The 16,886-nt window shown below is 41.6% G+C and overlaps 1 pseudogene; it reads left to right on the top strand.

Annotated features, from left to right (window-relative positions):
* Window positions 1-9,066: 9,066 nt before the first annotated feature.
* LOC110556026 (26S proteasome non-ATPase regulatory subunit 10-like) lies at window positions 9,067-9,741 on the top strand (annotated as a pseudogene).
* The last annotated feature ends 7,145 nt before the right edge of the window (window positions 9,742-16,886 follow it).

The raw sequence follows: 16,886 nt of genomic DNA, 5'->3' as shown, positions 1-16,886 counted from the left end.
ATGCACTAAATAAAGTAAAGTGAATTAAATACACTAGAACTTAAATAAGTAGCCCACTTTGTACAATTGAATATTTCCAAAGTGATTCTTTGTAGAGAAAATTTAGCACCTATGTTATTGTTTATCCAAGGCCAGGTAGCACCATTGGAGCCTCACATGCTTGTATAATGCAATGTTTTTCTACAACAGCTTTTTTCACTGAGCTGTGAAGTCTTCGTCTTTCAGCCTTCACCCTGCTGACCTTGAGGACTCTCCTCAACGACAAATTAGAAAGCCTTTTCCTAGGGCTTCCCTTCATACAGACTTCAGGAGATCCTACAATGTGTCTCTCACTCTTTTCCATCCATTACTATTCTATATGACTTCTGCCTAGGAATAATCCAACAGCCTAAGTTTGGCTGTGAAAAGGGCCCCGTCACTTCTCTTCTCACATGACTGATAAACTGAGGAAATGTTTGTTCTCTGTACAAAAGCCTGCTTGTCCTGAAGCCCAACTTTATTCTTTCAGGTATGGGCTCTGAATCAAGTATTTAGAACGCAGAATTCTTGTTATAACTAAGCAAGGTACTAAGAAAAGGAAAACAAAGTTAGTCTGAGCTTTGATCTCATTTGGCTGTTTTGTTTTATTCTGACGGTTTTTATTGGTAAAATACATGAGAACTTACCTTCAAAGCTACAAGCAACCTCATTTGACCCTAGGACAGAAACCTAAGAATATGACATGACATAGAATGAGGAGGCATGGGGATCAGGGTGAAATGCATCTTGGGACAATTAGAGACGAAGGGTCAAGAAAGAGCAAAGAAAAACTAATCGTGTCCAAGGAAGAACAATCTAGTGATGATTCTTTGCCAGTGTGCAGTCACTCACGGAGGTCACAGCCCAGGTGAAAACCAGTACGCTCCAACTATGTTAGTGTTCTATATCTAAAGTCAGGCCATAGGAAGAGCCCTCAGTCCCACTGTGACCTCTTCTCACAGAGCATCACACTTTCCATTTTGGTGAATTTTCAGAAATAAGCATGATCCTTTCTTCTGCTTCTAACTTGACAAGTGTGACCCACAGTTCTCTAAAGAATTCTGCTGTGCTAAATATTCAAGAGGGTGTCTGACAGGTGGAGGGCAGGGAGATTAAGCAGATATGAAAAAGAGCAAACGTGTGCTTGTTCACATTTGCAATCAGGAAGTTCACATATATGAAAGATTTTACCTGTACTTATGGGTAAAATAACTTACGGTTATGATTATTAACATTTTGCCATCATTTCTGACAATAATATTACAGAGAAAATGTTAATTTGTTCATAAAATGATTCCATTCTTATTACTTTTATTTTATCTAAAACATTTTTTTTTTTTGCGTAAGGTATTTGGAAAAAGTATTCCTGTTTCTTAGTGAGAGAAAAGCCCCACCCTTTTCTTCATGGTGTGATGATTCCAGTCCAAACGCAACGAGTTTCTGGAAATGGCAAGTGAGACACTTGTTGCCATGGTGATTGTTAATAGTTCTGACTCAGATATAGCGTTGCTATAGCAACAGCATTGAAGCCCCTGGGAGGTGGTGCGGTTTCTCTTTTTCTCCCTCTTCTTCTTCTTCTTCTTTTTTTTATCAGCAGACAGAGGCTAGGAAGAACCATTTTAGTAGCTTCTCTCTGCTCTGCAATGATGAAGCTTTCAAAGCTATTTCATCTGTATGAAAGGTTGCCCTGTTTCCACACTGATGGGGCAGACACATTATCCTACAGGAAGAATGGAGTTCCATGTATTACAGTTGCAAGCATATTACCTGCTTTTTAATGAATTCTCACTTTTGACCGTGATGGTTTCTAGTAACACAGGTCATCTCAAGTGAGTATATTCAGAATTTTCAGTGTCTTGGCAAGTCAAGAAAAGCAAAGGTCAAAAATAGAACAGACAAAATTCATTGAGTGGCAGGCTGGCTCAGCTTAGGAGCATCCCTGTGAAGATGGAAGGTACGGAGAGCAAAGCACCTGGGAACAGACTTCTTTACATCTTCTAGACTTAGTTCTCCAGGTACTTGCAAACCATCATACATACACCCAGCTTTTAAAATGGGATCAGCACGTGGGAAGCCTTCAATAAATATAAGTAAGTAAGTAGACGGTCAGACAGGAGACACAGTGTTTATTCATTCCTTTTCCCTGAGACCACTCATCTGATTTTGCATCTTCGCAAGGTTTCTACTATGCTTTGTTGTGCTCAAAGATGGGCGTGTTAAGCAGGTCTGTGTTCTTGCTGCCCTGAAGCACACTGGGTGCAGTTCTCTTGTGCCGGAGCCTATTTCCCATTTTCCAGTGTGAACTTCTGACATGGGGAGCAGCTGGAACAGGATTTAAGTAACGCTTCTCTGTGCATCCTTGTCTCTGGTCAGCAGAGAGAGGGCATCTCTTTAAAACTGCCCTCACTGCTCAGCAGGGGCTATAAGCCATGGGCTGAATGCTGCAAGGGGCTTCTCCCATAGTTAGCCCATTCTCAACGATGGCTCTTTCTAGATGCTCTCAGGCTAAGATATTTTCTTCCTATTTTACAAAGCCCTCTTGAGCACGACAACAATAATGCCCCCCCCCCTTTCTACATCTCATCAGGCCTTGCACCCTGACTCCATTTGGCAGAAACCTAGTGAGATCATATTAAATAAAAGGCAAGCAAATTAGGTGTGTGTTTACTCTTACTTCAGTGTACCTTTTGATTGGTTTCTCTCTTCCTGCCCCTAGAGGTAACTCCTGGTTACTGTGAGGGAAGCATAGGCGCTAGGGGGGAAGGTTGGCGTCGATGGGAGCATCCTCTTACAGATGGGGAGAAAAGAGCTAGTGAAGATGCTTCTTCTGCCCATAACAGGTTTTGGGTGTATGGTAAATATTTGTGGAATGGGTGATTATTTTTTTCCCCGGAATCCATAAATTCTGTACACAAATTGATGATTGCGGTAGTAGTCTCCATTTCCTTGCTTCTTGGTGTTTCCTGCACAGCTGGAAACTGTTCCAAAATGTTAGCTGTATGCTAATGCACAGTCTACCCCTCATTAGTTCAGTATTGAGGAAAGATTTTCTCCTTAAATAAAAATCCTTTTGCAACCAGCTTGCCAGGGTGGCTCCCGTGTTATTTATCCAGTGTCTTAAGTGTTTGAAAATGTCTGAAACCCCTCATTTCCCACCTAAATATTTCATAGCTTCTTCCTCTCTAGCTGGTTGTTAAGATCTCATAGACTTGGTATCGGGCTCTTGTCCCTTTCGTTTTCATGGTTTCCAAGGTTGAGTTATTTGAAATGGACAGAGGGGGCTGGAGAGATGGTCCCATGGGTGAAAGCATGAGGATCCTAGTTTAACCCCCAGCACCCACCTAGAAATCTCCGTGTTGCCCTGTACACCTGTAATGTCATCACTCAGGGGAGTACAGGAAGTGTACCGTGGCTTGCTGACTGACAGCCTAGCTCACTGAAAGACCCTGTCTCTCAAGGGACTGAGGCAGCAAATGACACAATAGAATGTCTCTTGCTTCTCTCACATGTGTGGGCATCTGTACACAGATGCATACAACACACACAGAATTTAAAAGGGAATAGAAAACTGACTAGAAATATATTTAATGAGTTTCTTCCCCTTAATTCATCGAGCTAATTCGCTCAATGCATCTGTCTTGCTTGGAGACAGAATAGCTCAGACTCACTCTCCTCTTGCTGTGGTGCTGGTATTGCAGATGTGAATCACGATGCCTGGCTGTAGCTTCCTTGAGCCAGCACCTTTATGATGCTCTTCACGGCAGACCTTCTTGTCTTTCTGTAAAGTTATCTACGAAGGTGAGAAAGAGGTGTAAATTCATGGAGTTAGAGAAAACAAGTGATATTCAGCTTATGGCTGAGCTCTGGGGCGGGGGGGCTTTCCATAGACCTGAAGACTGAAAGATGCAATCAATTGTTCACCTTGATTCCACTCACCTGAAAATATTTAAGAAGCCCTCCCTGCTGCTTTTACCCATGGCCTGTTCCATGGTTCATGAAAACTAATGGTGTTTCAAATAAAACCCTGAGTATCAGCTATTCTACCCAATCTGATTTTTAAGGCCATAACCATGTGTCTCTGTTCTTTTTCTTTTTCTTACATGCAAAGAAAATCACTCTTAAAAAGCCAGGATTTTCTTTTAAAAATTTATTTATTACAATTTATTAACTTTGTATCCCAGCTGTAGCCTCCTTCCTCATCCCCTCCCTGTCTTGCCCTCCCTCCCTCTTCTCTTCCCATTCCCCTTCCTCAGTTCACTGATAGGGGAGGTCCTCCTCCCCTTCGATCTGACCCTCACCTATCAGGTCTCATCAAGACTGTCTGCATTGTCTTCTTCTGTGGCCTAGTAAGGCTGCCCCCCTCTCAGGGGGAGGTGATCAAAGAGCCAGCCACTGAGTTCATGTCAGAGACAGTCCCTGTTCCCATTATTAGGGAACTCACTTGGAGACTGAGCTGCCACAGGCTACATCTATGTAGTGGTTCTAGGTTATCTCCATGCATGGTCCTTGGTTGGAGAATCAGTCTAGACTCACAACCATAAAAGTCTGGATTTTTAATTGTATTAAGATTTTCCTTTACTATATAATGTAGTAAAAAAAAATAAAATTTACTGTCTCTACTATTTTCATGTAAAAAGGACAGAAAGTGAGCATTTTCACATAGTTGTAAAGAATTATTTCTTAATATTTGATTAGAAACTTGTAATACCGGGGGTGGGGAGGTTAAGAATTGGGCAGGTAGATGGAGTAAGGAGCACAATATTATAGCACAATTATACCACCAAGCAAAACCTCTTGAGAGAGAAAAGAGATGAGTCGGGAAGTGCTGATTATACAATGTATGAAGCCAATCTTGTCAGTTTCAGATAGCCATGGAATGCACTGTATCAGGCATATGAAAGTTAATAGAAATCTAAGTAACGTGTAGCTATCAACCTGAAACCGTGATACAGCTGAGAAGAAACCTCAGCCAGTGGTGATCTCTAAGGATGGTGTGAGCCAACATGATGGCCTAAAGACATGCTTAGAAGAGGGAGGACGCATGATTGCAAAGGTGCACCTTCCAGACTGGTTTAGCAAGAGCCACCAGATTTTGGAACACTGGCCTCTCCAGTACCAGCGTATTTGGAGAGGAGAAGCAAAAACCTGAAAGCGCTTGTAGTGTTGGATGCAAAAGCAGATGAATGAGATGACACTGCATGTGTCTAATACCGTGCTTGGACCTATACGCTCTGGTGAGTCACCGAGCCTAAGGAGCTATGGAAAACTCATACGTGAAAATACAGGGGACTCAAGGCGGAATGTGCATACTGACTGAGGGTCTGTGTACAGGACACAGATGACCTGTACTCTGGCCACTGTTGTGCCTGCAGTTGTTGAAGAGAGCTTTGGAGATCTGGCTCAGGGGGAGGGATAGAGCAGGATTCCAGAAGGAGTAGCAGGAGCAGATGCTCTTGTTTGTTTGGGGACTGTCCTCAGATAATCTTATTCTCACAGTCTGGTTCATTCATTTGAACCAGTGCACACTTTGATGCCACTTTCTGTCCACGTGCTATTCAGGCTTCTTCTGCCCTGTTTAGGTCGGGTACAGTTCGCCTATCTCCTGCCGAGATTCTTCTTCAGCAAGATTATAAAACAGTTAACATCACATGCATATGTTAGCTTTTGTAATCACCAGCCAGATCAGGCACTTTTTAGCCAATTTCCTCTCATAACAGCTTTGCAAGACAGTAATGTTGATGATAACCAACCATTCCACAGACCACCATTCTGTACAGTTAGAGGACTTTATTTCTATAGTTGAGAAAATGGAAGCATCCAGGTTAAGTCTAACATCAATTTTAATAATACAAGTAACAATGTTTTATCTAATTACTTTGTAAAGATGGTATGAAACCCTGAAAGTTTGGAGGCACCGAAGATGGTCTTAACTCTTCTACTAGACCCATTTCTACCCGGATCACCAATTTAACTGCAGATAAGAGCTACCATCACTGCAGTGACCTCGGTTAGAAAGAAAACCCAAAGACTGAAAGCCAGGAGTGACTCAAAAAGGGAGACTCAGTCAGGATGGATGCTGGGATCATTTCCTACAGAAGCATGTGACGTTGCAAATGCATACACACAGCTAAATGGATGACAGAGAAAAGCAAAGCCCAGAGAAAGGAGACAAGCCAAAAGGGAAGATGATCCAGGGAGAAGCATGATGTCAGTAGAACTACATTTTAGAAGAAAAGAATGTCACGCACCCAGAACTGCATGTGTGGAACTGTGCCGTCTGGTAACCGCAGTTACGGCAAATGACAGTCAGGAACATTACATCATATTCACCTCCAAAGCAGCACCACGTGCATCTTAATGCTGCTTCACACAGTGTATTGGTCATGGTCTGTGTACCTGTGTTTGGCAGTCACGGTCACATCTTATTGACGGCACAGAACTCGTGTAGGAAAGCGAGGTTCAGGGATAGCTGGGGCTGCAGCATTTCAACATAGGAATACATGCTCACGGTGCTGACAGCACTCGCGGTGTGGAGGGAACCAGGGTGCTGAATGAATCTAACTTCTTAGGCTTCTGTCCTATTCCACCTTGCATGACCTGCTCGTTGCCAGAAATGTGATCTGAAGCCTCGAAATGCTTACTAACTCTCTCATTTTAATGTGCTTTGGATGTACATAATAAAATGTCCGATTTTCCTCCTTCCTTTTCTATTGAATTAGCACTAATTGCCAGTCATTGCAGAGCAGTTGGTTCTCGGTCGGCCCTGCAACCTCTAATTCTCTTCAGTTTCTAGACTCAGTAGAGTCATCTCACCAGAAAAGCAGACACGGGCCCATTTTCTCGGTGTAGGCTCCTATAACGTAAGTAACACAAATGAGATGACTTAAATACAGACACTTGTTATCTCCACCCTGGAAGTTATAGCATCAAATTGCAAATGACAACTGGAGTGGTTCCTGTTAAAGACTGTGAAGAAGTCATGTATGTCTCTTAGCTTCCAGTAGTTTGCTGGTAACCTTTTGTGGTCCTTGCTTGTTTCTCTGAAATCTCTCTCTCTCTCTCTTTTTTCTATCTTCATCTTTTTGTTGTTGTTGTTCATGCGTCACTCTTCTTGTGAGCCTGCATATTCAACTTCCTCAGTTTTATAAAAATTTCTGCTCCTAAACAAGTTAAACAGTGAGGAAGACCCTAGGGAAGATGCTCAATACTTAGAAGACAAATGGGATAGACATCGGAAGCAAGAGAAGACAGGGAACAGGACAGGAGCCTACCACAGACGGCCTCAGAAAGATTCTACTACAGGTATTGAAGCAGAGGCTGAGACTCATAGCCAAACTTTGGGCAGAGTGCAGGGAATCTTATGAAAGAAAGGGGGAGATAGAAAGACCTGGAGGAGACAGGAGCTCCACAAGGAGACCAACAGAGCCAACAAACAAACAAAAAACAAACATACAAACAACAACAACAACAACAAAAACCCACTGAGCCCTGTGGTCCCTGCAGAGACTGATAACCCTAACCAAGGACCAAGGAAAATGCACGGAGAGAACATAAAACCCTGGCTCAGAGGTAGTCCATAAACTCAGTCTCCGAGTGGGTTCCCTAATAAGGGGAGCAGGAGCTTTCTCTGATATGAACTCATTGGCTGGCTCTCTGACTACTTCCCCCCTGGGGGGTGCAGCCTTGCCAGGCCACAGAGGAAAACAGCAACCAATCATGATGAGACCTGATAAGCTAGGGTCAGATGGAAGGGGAGGAGGACCTCTCCTATCAGTGGACTAGGGAAGGGGCATAGGGGAAGAGGGAGGGAGGGTGGGATTGGGAGATGAGGGAGGGGGACACAGCTGGGATACAAATTGAATATATTGTAATAAATGATAGAAATAAAAAAATGTCAATACGATCAGGTTAGAGCTCATTTTGATTACTGAACTTTAACCTGATAGTGTCTGTAAAGATACTCTGTCCAAATAACACCACATATGACATATTGGAGGTTGGATCATCATAAGAAATTTGAGGTAGGGGCACACAATTTGAAACGTAGCAAGAACACAGAATTTCTCTGCTCATGATGTTCATTTAAAGGTTTTTCCCTTGGTTTTGATGTCTTAATTTGGACTTTTTTTTCTCTTGCTTAATGATCTAGGACCCCACTTTAGTAACCCATTTTCTTTCAACTCTATCTCCATCAGGATAGTTGTCTCATTGCTGGATCTTAAAACTCGTAGCACTTTACACTTGTAGGGAGAATCTCTTGTGTACAGTATGGACGCACCACTTGTCGATAAAAACTGAAGACCTATTAACTGAGGCAGGAAATAAGAGGTGGGAGTTCCGCCAGGGAGAGATGAGCTCTGGGATAGAGAGAAGCGGGAGAGTCATCCCGGCCTCTGAGGAAGACAAATGAAACTAAGGAGCGGTAGCAGCCATGTGGCCCATATAGGATAGAATAAACTGGTAAGATAAGATATGGGCTAGTTGGAAAAGAGCTCATGGCGTATGCATTTATTCATAATAAAAAGTCTTGGGAACTGGGGTGCTGGAGGACAGCCCACAAGTACCCCAGTTACATACTCCTTTTATTCAAAAGAAGGGTTATTACCACACTTAAAAAGTGGTTATCGCCTGTGGAAGAAAAGCACCCTGGTTCTAGGGTGATAAAGCATGTTTAGATCATTTAGTCCTTACAAGAAGCTTAATTCTTCTGGTGGCTTACCTGTTTGAAGTATGTTTTTCGGAATGTTCCTTTTATACTTAATCTGTCCACAGCATTCCACACTACTCTTGAAGAATGAAGGAGCACTAAGAAACTCCAAGGGTTTGTTTCTTTATTTTTATTTTTCGTGTGTGTGCACTGTAGAGACATAACAATGTGAGATTAGCTTGGATCACCTCTATATGCATGCTTTGTTTAAAATGTTTACACTGTCAAATCTTAGATTAATATAGAAGTGTTCGTCAGTATGTGCCCCACAACGGCTTTCATTCATCATGTACATCCAGACTAAAAAAGGAAGAAAGAGACGGAGATGCTGGGAAGGCGGGATGGAGGGGTGTGTGTCTGACGTAATGCAGCCTGGCCTACCGCGGGAAACTGGAGGAGTTGAAGGAGAGAACCTATCAGGATGGCAGAACAGCATTGCACTGGGCATGCTCAACTGGTCGTACAGAAATGGTTGAATTCTTGTTGCAACTCGGAGTGCCAGTGAATGATGAAGATGACAAAGATTGGTCTCCTGTTCATATTGCTGCTTCTGCTGGCCGGGATGAGATTGTAAAAGCCCTTCTGGTAAAGGGTGCACAAGTGAATGCAGTCAATCAAAATGGCTGCACTCCCCTCCATCACGCAGCTTTGAAAGACAGGGGTGAGATCGTGTTATGTTACTAGAAGGTGGGGCTAATCCAGATGCTCAGGACCATTATGCCGCTACAGCAATGCACTGGGCAGCAGCCAAGGGTAACTTGAAGATGGTTCATACCTTCTTTACTACAAAGCATCCACAAACATCCAAGACACTGTGGGTAACACTCCTCTGAGGCAGGAAATAGGAGGTGGGAGTTCCGCCAGGGAGAACATAGACTGTGATGAGGAGAGAGCAGAAAAAGCAAAATTGTTGGTGACCAAAGGAGCAAGCATTTACATTGAGAAAAGAAAGAGGTGTCTTCTCAGTGGCCAGAGAAGGCCTGGGTTTAATATACAAGAGAATGGTAGAAAGTTAAGCAGCTTGTATTTAGTCTTTGTATGTTTTTTTTTTTTTTTCCCTCACTGTCCTGGAAACTATTGTACTGTACATAAAGCGTCTTGTATGAATGTAAACATTTCTTTACCTTCATAATCTGAAAACATGTTGTATTACTACTGCTGAAGGACCTGTTCTAAGCTTACAACCCACTTTCCAGGTATTGAAAAACTGTTGAGATTGTTCTACTGATGCCATTTCTGTTCTCCATTAAGTCTTGATTACTCTGGAGTCAGTGGTCATGGCTGTCATGAGTCTTGAGCCTCCTCCCATGTACCTGCTTGCTGTCCAGCTATGTAACCGAACACATCCAGAAACAGCCAGCTGGATGTATCGGATGGTTCTATTTTCCTCTGTGTAGTCAAAACACATCTTGGCTTATTTTTCAAGCTCAGTCAGAGACCTATGCCAAACATTTCTTTTTTTTTTTTTTTTCAATCTATGAGGTTATTTTTGTCACAAGAGGATGTTCTGTATTTTAGTGGATCAAATTTTAAGTTTAATTGTATGTTCCTGAAATAATAAAAAACAATAGACTGTGTATCTATGTACCTTTTTGACCAGCCATTTTCCTTCAAAACATGTCATTTTAAAAAATATATTAAAAGTGTCTATATTGACTCACCTTGTTTTGAAAAGAATTGCCAGCTTATTAAAGTGACATATAACAAGATATATTTTGATTTATATTTCAAGTACTACAAACTTGTATTTCAAGTATTAAAAAAATAATCTGTTGAAAGAAAATAAAAAGCATGAAAGAGATTCTTTCAGAGCCAATGGTTTCTAGGTGGTTGCCATGAAGAGAGAAAGAATCATTTAATTTTGGTCTACATCTCTCCTGTTCAAGCTTAAATTAGATATTTTGTGCCCTTCTTCAGACAGGACAAAGCTAATTTTGTGACTTGTGACAAAGTTTAAATGACTGGCTTTACTCTCAAAAAACCTTGTGAATTAAAAAGCTTATATTTTCTCACCACGTTTAAACTACTAATGTTCAGTTTCTTACTTGAAAATCATCAGCATTTGGAGTAGAGATTTAGGTTTCAACATGATGCAAAAACTAACAAGTTACTGTCATGTTGGCAAATTACTTTGAACTTCACTCTCTTTGTCTGTGAATGATACTGTTTATGCTACCTTGGTGGCTGCTAATGATAGATGTGTAAGTTTTTAGGGACAATGCTTTCTTGAACAATGATAGCATGATTCTCATAACATATAAGTTCAGGGCAAAGAGTTTTATTTAACTCATTGTTTAGGGAGAAAACTGATAAGATATTACAATTAGTTCCATGGAAGATTTAAACAGTATGTGCATCTAGGCAACACATACAAGTTTAATGATACAAGAAAAAGCATCCAGTACCTGTGGGTGATATATCATATTAAACAATGACGAGCCTGCTTATGAATAAGACTTTTTTATTCTTGAATTTTGTAACTCGCAGAATTATGACATACCTAACAAACTATGAGAGGTACACACTTTTTCGAATGATATAAGCTGTAAGAAGGTGATTAACAGGAATAGGGTTCTGTGCAACTCAAAGACAAACCCTCAACTGTTCTGATGTAAAGACTGGAGTTACATGTTAAATGCAGGATGTTTCATGGCATCCCATGTTCATAGCACACACACGAGAAAGCAGAGTTTCTCTGGTTGTCATCAGCATGGGATCTGGACAGGCTGCCTTTTCATTCGTTCTCTTGCCTTAGTCACTAAAACATATTTTCTTCATTTCCTATGTTAGCAACAAAACGATGGGTTTCATTATGTCATTTGTGAATATGTGTTTTACTGTAGTTTGGAAAACTCTAGATGATTCCTGTAATAGTGGGCTGGCCTTGACTTCAGTTCCTCTCCTTTGCATCAGTAACTCTCATTTCTATTCTTTTGCCCATGAGTTGAATCACTGCCCCTAAACATACCCCACATGTCACACACATGTGTGTGTATTCATAAAAAACCCAAAGTATCCTTTCTGTATCCTTACGTATCAATACGAATTCAGAATTCTGAAACTGTCACCGAAGGCCTTTTCTGGTTCTGAATTTCACAGAGTAATTGCAAGTTACTTGAAGAAGTATTTCCAACTCCACACAATTCACACCCAAATAGTCTTAGAGTATTCCTGACAATAATGAATAAACATATCCGTTGAATTTTAGTATGATACCATCTTTAAAAATTAATATATTCAGTTCGTTTTCTTAGTTTTGAAAAACAAGGCCATATTTTAAAAATGCCCCTGGGTAAATGTACCAAAATATCTCCATAAATTCTGGAAACATGTTTCATTATTCTTTTTATTTCTAGTGATAGGAGCTATGAAGCATTTTGTTACTTATAGACTATTAAGGCCTTTCTCCATGAGCAGGACACTGTCTCTGTGAGCTTCACCCACCTTGGCCTAACATCTTTTTCCATTTTACTTTGTCGACCTCACAGTACTCTTGCCTCCTGTAAGCCACTGCATGGCATCCTAACCTTAGCAGAAACAATAGATTCACCTCTTAGCAACAAGGCCTCATGCTAGCAATTCCTATTTGTGATCCAGTGTATTGTCCCTTGTCCTTAGCATGGGATTCAGTTCCTTAATTTATTTCCTGATTCCTGCTCTTTATTTTTGCTACACCACCATCCATTACCTTGATCTGCAATACCTATGTGTTCAGCTTCCTGCCTGAAGTTGAGATGGCTTCCCATTTTTCTTATCTATACTTTTTCTACTCCTTCCAAATGGTCTTTAGACCTTTTCTGTTCTCTCCTGTCTTTTTGTTACCCAAATCATGACCTTACTTCCTCTCTGTTAAATATTCACAGGATTTTTAAGTCTAGAAAACTGAAATATATATCAACTGTTGTAATAAAATATTATTATTTACTATTGATATATTTTTTAGTAAAGCTGCGGTTAATCCTAAGCAGCTGTTTAACCAAATCACCACACAGAGACTAGGATTTATTTACTTAACCTAGAACATAATGCTGGGCAACAGTTACTCCATCCTAAACCTCCTGGCCTGCATAGTTTCATACCATTCAGATTCACCCATTTTACTTGCTTTTAGTGATATCTTAGGTCCAGTTCATTTCTTCACATCGTTCTAAGACCCCTCCTCCAGCCTCTCCAATCCCAGCTCCTTCCTCTCTACTACTCAACATTGTGGCTGGTTTTATTTTGTCATGTTTTCACAAAGTTGAGACAAGTGGTGCTTAAAATAAGTATCACAATGCAAAGTCCTGATTGAAACCAGAGAGTCAGGGAGAAATCAGCATTTGAATGAACAAGGGTAAGGTGTATACATTCCAAAAGAACATTATACCAACAATCAACATATCCTAGAAATTCTAAAAGTTGTTTTTGTCCCAAAACTATCTTTTTTCTTTTTTTTTAAAGGGGTCTCACAGTGAAATGGGGGCACTTTTGTAAGAGGCTAACATTTTATTTCTTTTTTTTATGGTCTTTTATTGAAATATTCTCTCCTTGCTTCTTAACTAGCTGGGCATTCCACTGCACCATTATTGATGTCATGAGGGTGGCGGCCACCCATATTGCAGCCCACAGACTGCACAGTACCCAGGATGTCCTTAATAGTTCAGAAAGCTCTCTGGCTAAAGACCGATATCGCCTCTGCCTGGCAATGTTGACAGTCTCATCAAAAGTAACATTCCCACTGTGTTTAATGTTCTTCTGCTTTCTGTCTCTAGGTGGCTCCTTGAGGGCTCTGATGATCAGGGCAGAGGCAGAGGGCACCATCTCAATCTTGGCCTGTCTGTTCTGGATGGTCAGTTTCACTGTAATCCTCAGACCTTCCTAGTTACCGGTAGCCTTAGCAACGTCATCACCATCTTTTTTTGGAGACAGACCCAGAGGACCGATGTTGGGGACCAACACAGATGTGGTACCGACCTTGTCTTGTTGGGGTTGAATTTGGGCTGCATGGGTAGGCGGCTGGTGTCTCATGAACCCGGATTCGGGATTACCGAAGAAAGTTGCATCATGGCTGCCTCCGAGCCAAAAGCCGAAAAAGTCCATTTTATTTCTTTTAAAATTTTTATTTATTTACTTTCTTATTTAATATATATGTATGTGTGCCTGACTGCACCACCTACGTGCAGAAGCCTGAGGAGACCAGTGTTTTCCTAAGCAGTATTAGCTGAAATTTCACTGAGCTTCTGTTAGGTGCTTGTCTTCTTGGTGTGAAATAAAAAGTGCTCTGGACAAAAACAACATAAGGCAGGATTTATTTGGCTCTCAGGTCCATGAGAGAGCTCACTATGAGAAGGAAGTATGGCAGCAGGAGATAGAGGCATTGCTCGTTGTTGTAGCTGCCTCAGGAAATAGACAAATGCTGCTCTTCACAGCATCCGTTTTCCTTTGCAGTAAGTCTAGGATCCTGCATTCCACAGATTGGTACCGGCACCTTAATGTGGATTGTCCTGTCTCACTGAACTTAACCTAGAAACTTCCTTACCAAGGTTCTTAGAGGTTTGTCTCCATGGCAATTCTAAATCCTATCCAGCTGACGATCAAGTTTAATCCTACTGGCTCCTCTGTTAGGCAAGTTCTCTGTTCTCTCTTACTTCCTAATGCACCCCTCCCTCACCTCCCCTCCCCCATTTTTTAAAAACTAATTGAGACACATAGACCAAGAATAATATGGCCAAGCAACTAACCTTTGCTGAGTGGCAAATGCGTACTAACTGTTGTGCTAAATATTTTTCAAGCTTTATTTATTTTTATTTCATGTTCATCGGTGTTTTGACTGCATATATGTCTGCAAAAGGGTGTCAGGTCCTCTAGAACTGGAGTTACAGACAGCTGTGAACTGCCAGGTGGGTGTTGGGAACCGAACCTGGGTCCTCTAGAAGGGCAGCCCAGTGCTCTTAACCGCTGAGCCATCTCTCCAGCCCTTTTGCTGAATATTTTTAAAAATAATTTTCTCAGCACAGTATTCTCCTGGAGGATGTATTGTATTAGCTCCATTTTCCAGGAGAGGAAATGCTGAGTTAGTTGCCAGGGTTACCTTGCCAGCATTTAAATCCAGCATTTTTGAGTCCATAGCACACCCAGCAATACATTCCACCGGGGAAATGTGCCAATGCCCATGTCTAGGAAGATGGTCCTCAGGCTGTGAAGTTTTCAACCTATCCATGATGCAAACCAAGATTCAGTCAATACAGCCTGTGCTTAGAATTTTGAATGTGGATCATTTCCCAGCCTGGTCCTACTCAGCACATTCTCTCAGGGAGCTCCTGGTTAGTAACAGAACCAAGAGGTTATACACCGAACACTGTACAGTGCTTTGTGTTGTGAGCTTTGATGTTTGGTTAAGTGTTTTGAAAGCATCTCGGACTCAAGATGCTTTCAGCTTTGGAATGCTTTATCAGCATATAACCCCACCAGAAGATGAGGAACATCTGTTCTAAACAGGTGACAATCTTGATTTATTTACGGTTCGAAGCATTCCCATTCAGTAGTGGTAGAAATATTTGCAGATAAATCATTAAGCAGAAAGAAATCCATGCAAAGCTGAAGCTTAGAGGCCACGAGCAGAGCACAGGTCAGCAGGCAGGGAGGAGAGGAGGCTTTCTCGTTGGTTAAATTAGACTGTTTCCTGGGCAGCCTCTCGAACAACTTCTGCTTCCAGCAGTTTCTGCAATATCTGTAGACAGTGCAGTCAGTCTGCGGCTCAGTGAGCACAGTGACAGTGCTGCCACGGGATAGGCCTATTATGGTGAGGTTAATTATGCAAGTCAGTCTAAGCCACTTGTTTGTCTTGCCCCGTCTTGCTTCGGTGTCAGGCGACTGCTGACGGAGTCAACTGAGAACCTGGCAAGTGTGGGCAGCAATGTCACTTCTTAGACCTGCTGTCACCAAAGTGGCAGGTCAAATCCCCAGCTGGAAAGGTAAATGCAATCTACCCGAGAGTCAGCGTCTCAGCAAGAAAAAAGGTGTTTCAACCCAAGCACACTGGTTTGTGTGAAAAAGCAGGGAGTTTAACAGGGGCTTGCACAGAAGCTGCTTTGTTTTAGGTAATAACCCGAAACTCTGGAAAGATTCCATGGAGCACACACAGCTTGAGGGCAGGAGGCCTGGCTGGTGTGAGACATGAGCAGCAGACAAAACCTAGGACATCCTCATGAGGATGTTGGGGTGTGTGTAGTTTTGTCTGCTGAGTTCTTCTTTTGCAATATGCTCCATTATGGCATCTCCCCTGCCACTGGGGAGGGCATTGTGACTCCAGAAGGATGGACTATCTCATTTCATAAGGCCTAGATGTTGACTGACCAGAAGAGCCTGTTACCAGAGTCCGGCTAACTAGGACCTCTGGGAAGAACTATAGTGGCTGCACGAAGAGGGGGGATCATATTCTGAGTTCATGAGCTAGAGGGGTACCTGCAAGATGAAAATTAGTGAGGCTAGACACTGGGAAAAAAATAAACCAATGTGGAGGGAATGAGAGCAAGAGAGTAGAACACAGAGGGCTACAGACACTGTTAGACCCTCAGTCCTGGAGATGCCTGAGGCCAGAAACCAGACTTTCCAAATGACCAATAAACAGGTCTTCTGACTTTTAGTACAAGTCTACTGAGGTCTAACCTAAAGGAAGAAAAAATTTGTTTGATTTAAGGTGACTAGTGTTATGTGTTTTATCAGTGCATAAAGTTGTCCAATTGCCATCACAATGCAGATACAGAGTAGTTCTTTCAACTCAGAAAATGCGTTCATACTCTTTAGGTATAGACTCTCTTCCCCACTCCACATCCTTTCTCCCTGCTCCTTGCACACAGATCTGTTTTCTGTTTCCATAATTTTGCCTTTTGTTGAATGTCCTGCAAATGGGATCATATAACCTTCAGAGTATTGCTTCTCTTATTTAGCTTAATGTAAAATCTATCTGTGCTATTAGAAAGCATTAGCATATCTTCCTGTTTTCATTGCTAACTGTACTGATATATCTATTACAGTTTGTTTATTCGTGGTTCACAGGCTATTGGTACTGCTCTAGGTTTTGTTAATTATGGAGAAATTCAAATTAAGTAATTGCATATGCATCATTTAGTGGATATATTTTCATTTCTGTAAGTAAATACCTAATAGTAGGACTGTTAAG

This window comes from Meriones unguiculatus, chromosome 17 (assembly GCF_030254825.1).
Source record: "Meriones unguiculatus strain TT.TT164.6M chromosome 17, Bangor_MerUng_6.1, whole genome shotgun sequence".
NCBI lineage: Eukaryota > Metazoa > Chordata > Mammalia > Rodentia > Muridae > Meriones > Meriones unguiculatus.
The sequence above is the reverse complement of the archived record's forward strand: the minus strand, read 5'-3'. Positions and strand labels throughout refer to the sequence as shown.